The following is a 6000-nucleotide window of genomic DNA, read 5'->3' on the forward strand; positions in this document are numbered from 1 at the left end:
AGCTTACAACTGTGTAGTTGAGGCCAGCCTTGAATTCCTGGTTTTTCTGCTCCATCTCCTGAGTGCACACCATCATGCCCAGCCCCCAAGTAGCTCTCTAACCCCTCCAGGATCATCTGAGAAAGATGAAAAGCCCCAAGGAGTTGCAAGCTGTCCCAACCAACACTCACAGGGAAGGGGGATTGGTTCCTGTAGAACATAATCTCATGGGATACCAGCTTCAGACACTGTTAGTCTGAGAAATTAAAACAACTCTGTGATTTTGTTTAAAAGTTATGCTTCCCGGGGTTGGGGATTTAGCTCAGTGGTAGAGCACTTGCCTAGCAAGCGCAAGGCCCTGGGTTTGGTCCTCAGCTCCGAAAAAAAAAAAAAAAAAAAAAAAAAACAAAAAAACAAAAGTTATGCTTCCCACAAAGTACCCCACACTCCCTCCCTCTGTCCTGTGAACTCACAGCTCTATTCTGTCCTAGGTGTACACCCTAAATAAACAAAAGGCTTCTTCACAAGCCCAGGCACAGAGTTCACGTTGTCTGCAACAAACCCTCCTTCCCTGTCCCGTAACCAAAGCCTGAACTCTAGAACTGGTTCTAACTGGGAATTCTCATGGCATAGCGTATGCTCCGTTCTCTGCAGTGAGCAATGCATTCGACATTTCCTGAAAACCATTGGCACACAAAACTCCGAGTCACCAACCCCTGCTGCTCTGTCTGCTGAACTAGCTTCCAGTGCTACCTAATTCATTTTAGATTATTATTATTTATTATTGTTGTTGTTATTATTGTTATTATTATCATTAGTGAGTGTTAGTTACTTTTTTGTTGTTGTGATTAAAACACCGTCACCGGGGACAACTTAAGGAAGAGAGAGAGTTTCTCTTGGCTTATCGCACTGAGAGCTAAGATACCATCACTGTGGGGTGGAGGCCTGGCATCGAGTGGCAGCCGTGACGTGAGGAGCAGGAAACTGGGTAATCACGTCTTTAACAGCAAGGGTCAAGCAGAGAGCAAACTGGAAATAGAGCTGTAAAATGTTAAAGCCCATGAGTGATCGGTTCCCTCAGCCGGGCTGCACTTCCTAAACACCCCCAAAACAGCCACCTACCTAAAACCAACATTGAATATCAGAGCCTGTGGGAACATTTGTCATTCTAACCACGTGACAAGTGCCCTTGCACAGTGAGCCATCTTGCCAGCTCATTCTCCACAATTTGTATTTCATTTCACTAACGCTCTCTCTGTAGTGGTGGTAATGACAGTTGTTTCTTAAGGAGACTTCATTTAAAACTAACACTGCTCCACTCAGTATTCACTCATTCTAGTGGATTGCTGGCTATACGCGGGTGAGGGCGGGCACAAGGTAAGGTGAGAGAGAGCCTGTGACTGGGCAGGGGACAGCGAAGGTGTCTGGGAGTTTTGGAGACGGGAGAGAGACACAAGAAGGAAGGAAGAAGAAGGGAGAGAAAGATGACCTAGATTTTGCGTGGCTTTAGATAGTCCCAGGTAGCTATGAATATCATGTAAGGGATGGAAAATTACAGGAGAATTTGTCCAGTCTAGGCGGGCAGCACGTATCAATATCAATTGGCTCTGAGCTCACTGAGTGGGTGTTTTGTGGGGTGAGAATTTACTGATATAAATCTGACTGATAAATTACAAGCCTCTAGAGTTTTGATTTCACTGCGTTACAGGGATTTGTGACAGCTCACCACAGGGGGCAGATGGCTGGGAATGATAGCAGAATCTGCATTTGCCTTGTAAGCCTGGTAAGACTCCTGCAAGTTGTCCTTTAACCTCCACAGGATTGCAGTGCACACGTGTGTGTGTGTGTGTGTGTGTGTGTGTGTGCACGCGTGTGTGTGTGTGTGTGTGTGTGTGTGTATTGTTTGTTTTAATATATTAAAAGTTTAAAATCGTCTTCAGCTACATAGCAAAACAGATAAATCAGGGCCTGTCTCTACAACAACAAAGATTAAAAAAAGTAAAACACATTTAAAAAAATTATTTATTCTTGTTTATGTGAGTACACTGCCTCTGTCTTCAGACACACTAGAGGAGGGCATCAGCTTCCATTACAGATGGTTGTGGGCCACCATAAGGTTACTAGGGAATTGAACCTCTGGAAGAGCAGTTAGTGCCATCTCTCCAGCCCAAAACACAATATTAAACCTTTGTTTCATTTATTATTTACTTAGTGAGATGGGAGTTCTGGTATTAAAGACCCACACCCCCACACCCAGCCTTGGCCCTTGTTTTAACAACTGTATACAGCAGGCTGATCATTCTGAGGTTTAACACTCGTTAGTTTTACTTCCTTAGAGGACTAAACTTTCACAATGTGTGATAATTAAATATTTTGTTTGTGTGTGACCTTTAAGACTGTTGTTTCTAGGTGTGGTGGCCCATACCTGTAATCCCAGCACTTGGGAAGGCTTAGACAGGTCTGGGAGTTTCCAGCCAGCCTGGGCTATACCACAAGACCCTTTGGATTCTCTCTCTATTCAAACACTCCCCTCCTGTCTCTTCTGGTCTATGGGTCTGCATCCAGCCCCAGTAAAGAGGAACAAAAAAGAGATACTGAGGCAGCTTCAACCATCCTCTGACCTGTTGGCTATCTCTGACACTCGTCACAACGGTGCAAAGCCTCCTGGGAATTGCTCCATGGTTGAGTGCACAAGAGTTGTTTTGGGTCCCATCCCGAATGGCTTTGCAAGTTGAAAATAGCATCTGCCTTCTTCTTGGCTCCTGAACCCTTGACAGTGCATGGAAACAGCCTTCCCTTCAAATTACTAATTCCTGCCTCAAAATCTGGGAGGAGTAAGAATGCACTGCCTATCAGTGCTGTAAAACAGGATTCTGTCTGGAGGAGGTAACTTTACTTAGGAAACCTAGGTACACGTTTAAGTAGAGAATGATTTATAAAGTTAAACAGAACGGGGGGGGGGGGGGGGGAGCCGAAAACGAGTTAGTGAAGAGAGACGTTGGGTAGTCATTGCTCAAGAGCTGTCACCCTCTCTGTCGGGTATGATAACCAGGACAGGCAGGGTTGGCTATAAAGAGACAACTTCTGGAGTCACACAGGCCATCTGGGAGATAGGTGAAAACCCAGGCAAGCTGTATCCACAGGAAGATGCTCTAGTCTTTAGAGCATGAAATCCACTGAGCACAAATAAGTATCTCTGAGTGCTAATCAAATGCAATGGGCCCCTGGGGCCTTAAGACTGTCATGGTTCATGCACTTGGTTTCTTCTTTCCAATTTGAATCTCACAGGGTGTTATGTATCCTTATCAGACACGAGATCTAAGTAAGAAACTGAAAGAAAGAAGTAAGAAAGGAGGGGGCTGGACAGATGGCTCAGTGGTTAAGAGCACCGACTGCTCTTCCTGAGGTCCTGAGTTCAAATCCCAGCAACCACATGGTGGTTCACAGCCATCTGTAATGAGATCCGATGCCCTCTCCTGGTGTCTGAAGACAGCGACAGTGTACTCATATACAATAAATAAAATCTTAAAAAAAAAAATTAAAAGAAGTAAGAAAGGAGGAGACAGTGATGTACAGGAGGACGCCATAAACGTCCCACAAAACCGTCTGTATAAAGAGCAAACTGGGAAAGCGCCTGCAGTGGCTGGTTTCCTGTCTTTTTCATGGTCGTTTCTTTTCTTTCCCAAGGCTTCAATGCTCTGTTTACTCCCAATGGAACCTTTTCACACAAAGGCAAGATTTCATAAGACCACAATGACAGCTGGGTAGTGACGGCATGCATCTTTAATTTCATCACTCCGGAAGTGGAGGCCAGTGGGCCTCTGTGAGTTCAAGGCCAGCCTGGTTTACAGAGCGAGTTCCAAGGCTGCTAGAAAACCCTATCTCAAAAAAACAAACAAAATACCCCCCCCCCCGCAAAGAAAACATAGCAGTGACTTAGGCAGCAAAGGAAAGATGCTCAGGTCCCAGCCTGTGTCTGGGGATGGCTCACAGCTCAGCTGTTAACTTACTCAATTAATTAATTTCTTTAAGCTCCCAGGAATCTGTTTTCAGCGCAGCACTTAGCACGGCCCCTCAGGGTTCACTAGACATGGGTGATTCTGCTACAAAAGTTTTTCCAGGAGTTGAGGGTGTAGCTGAGTGGCAGAGTGCTACCCACCCTGGGGGAGGGCCTGGGTTCGATTCCCCAACACAGGAGAAAAAGGGGGAGGGGGACAAGGTATATATGGTAAACTGTGCCTGTACTGGGAGCAGAGGCAGAAAGATTGTGAGAGAGGCCAGATTGGGCTGCATAGTAAGACCTGGTCTCAAATGAAACAGAGAAGAAAGGAAGAACAAGAAAAAATAACAAAAATAAAGGCAGATAAAGGCAGTTCTTCCAGAAGACACAGTGTTTGTAATCCTGAGTTTTTCCTCTCTCTCTCTCTCTCTCTCTCTCTCTCTCTCTCTCTCTCTCTCTCTCTCTCTCTCTCTGACTGTGTTTATAATGTAGCTCAGGCTGGCCTCACACTTGCTGTAGAGCCAAAGATGGCCTTGAACTCCTGATTCTCCTGCTGCCGCCTCTGGGTTTATAGCCTGTGGTATCACTCCAGGTTTATACGATTTTAAAACTGGAACATGGGCTTCATGAAAGCTTGGCAAGTTCTTTACAGGCTGAGCTCCATCCCCAGCCCTGGGAATTTATGAACCCCAGTTTGCCACACTGTTTCAGTCCAGTCTGTCAGACTCTGGTTCACAGGATGGCCAGGTTGGCCACTGAGCCTAGGTGACACCTTTAGTACTGAAGATCAGATTAGCATCCTTCTAACTATAGTGAGTAAACAACACTGTACCTTGTGTGGGCGGGTCAAGTCTATCCACCAAGTCCATGCACCGGTGCACACATCTGGGTATTGGCTTGCCCTGACCTCTGGGGTTAAGAAGGTAGTTATTCAGGAAGTCACTCACGTTTATTGGTTTCCCTATCACCAACCCCTGCCAGATTTGTTTACTCTTTTAGTAATTGAGCAAGGACTTGGGGCCACCCAAACTCACAGCCGTGTCACCTTATACTTTAAAGTGAGTATATGTGTTTCAGGATGGAGGAGAAGGCCCTTGGAAATGGTCAAAGCATTAGTCACCAAGTTTAACGAGAGGTTGAACTGCTGAACATCCACAGGCAGAACAGGGCTGAAGCTGACTTCCTCCATGGGTTATTTTTTGAATTGTAAAATCTGGAGGGAACTAAGTCTGCTATACATAAAGGAAGTTGCCAGAAATGCCCTTTTGTTTGCAAAAGGCTGCTTCCTCTTGGTTGGGGGGGTGGGGGACAGAGTCAGCAACAGCTGGGTGGCCTTTTGGAAAAGTTTTTCCCCTTTTCCAAAGTGAAGCCAGTGGTGGCGACTTCAGGGGAAAATAAATGAATTCAATGCTTGAGACACTCAGCCCTTGGTTGACGGGAATGCCGTATAGATATTTTTTTCTCCCATTCAGTGCGGTACACATAATCAAGACTACGTAAGCTTGATTGCACTTTTATGAGTCTGCCTGTTCACACCGGGTTCCTAGTAGGTGTCCAAGCAGGGTGGGTACATTTAGAGAAGAAAAATATGATCTAATCTATAACTTCATTGCTTAGGCTGTGTTTCACAATGTCCCTATGACACAGAAACTTTATCATCCTCATTTTATTGAGGAAACAGAAAATAGATGACCCACGTGCCCAGGGTCCCTCAGCAAGAAGCAGAGTTAGAGTTTGACCCATTTGTGGCGTCTTCTGCTGGCTACCAGAGAGTGTGTGAACACTCTATTATATTACATAGTGTTTAAATATTATAGAAGGAGCTGTGTCTGGCCAGCTCAAGCATTGCCAGACTGGTTATCTAATCATTTGGCACTCTGTCTTAATTTACGTAGGGCTGGCAGGGTCTCAGCTGCTAAATGCATTGTGATGGTTACTCCTGGGGATAGGTGGTAGTTGAAACTGTGGCCACGGATAAAATTTCCTGGAAATGTATTCATATAGTACAAGAAAACTATGGA

This window comes from Rattus norvegicus, chromosome 4 (assembly GCF_021556685.1).
Source record: "Rattus norvegicus strain SHRSP/BbbUtx chromosome 4, alternate assembly SHRSP_T2T, whole genome shotgun sequence".
NCBI classification, from domain to species: domain Eukaryota; kingdom Metazoa; phylum Chordata; class Mammalia; order Rodentia; family Muridae; genus Rattus; species Rattus norvegicus.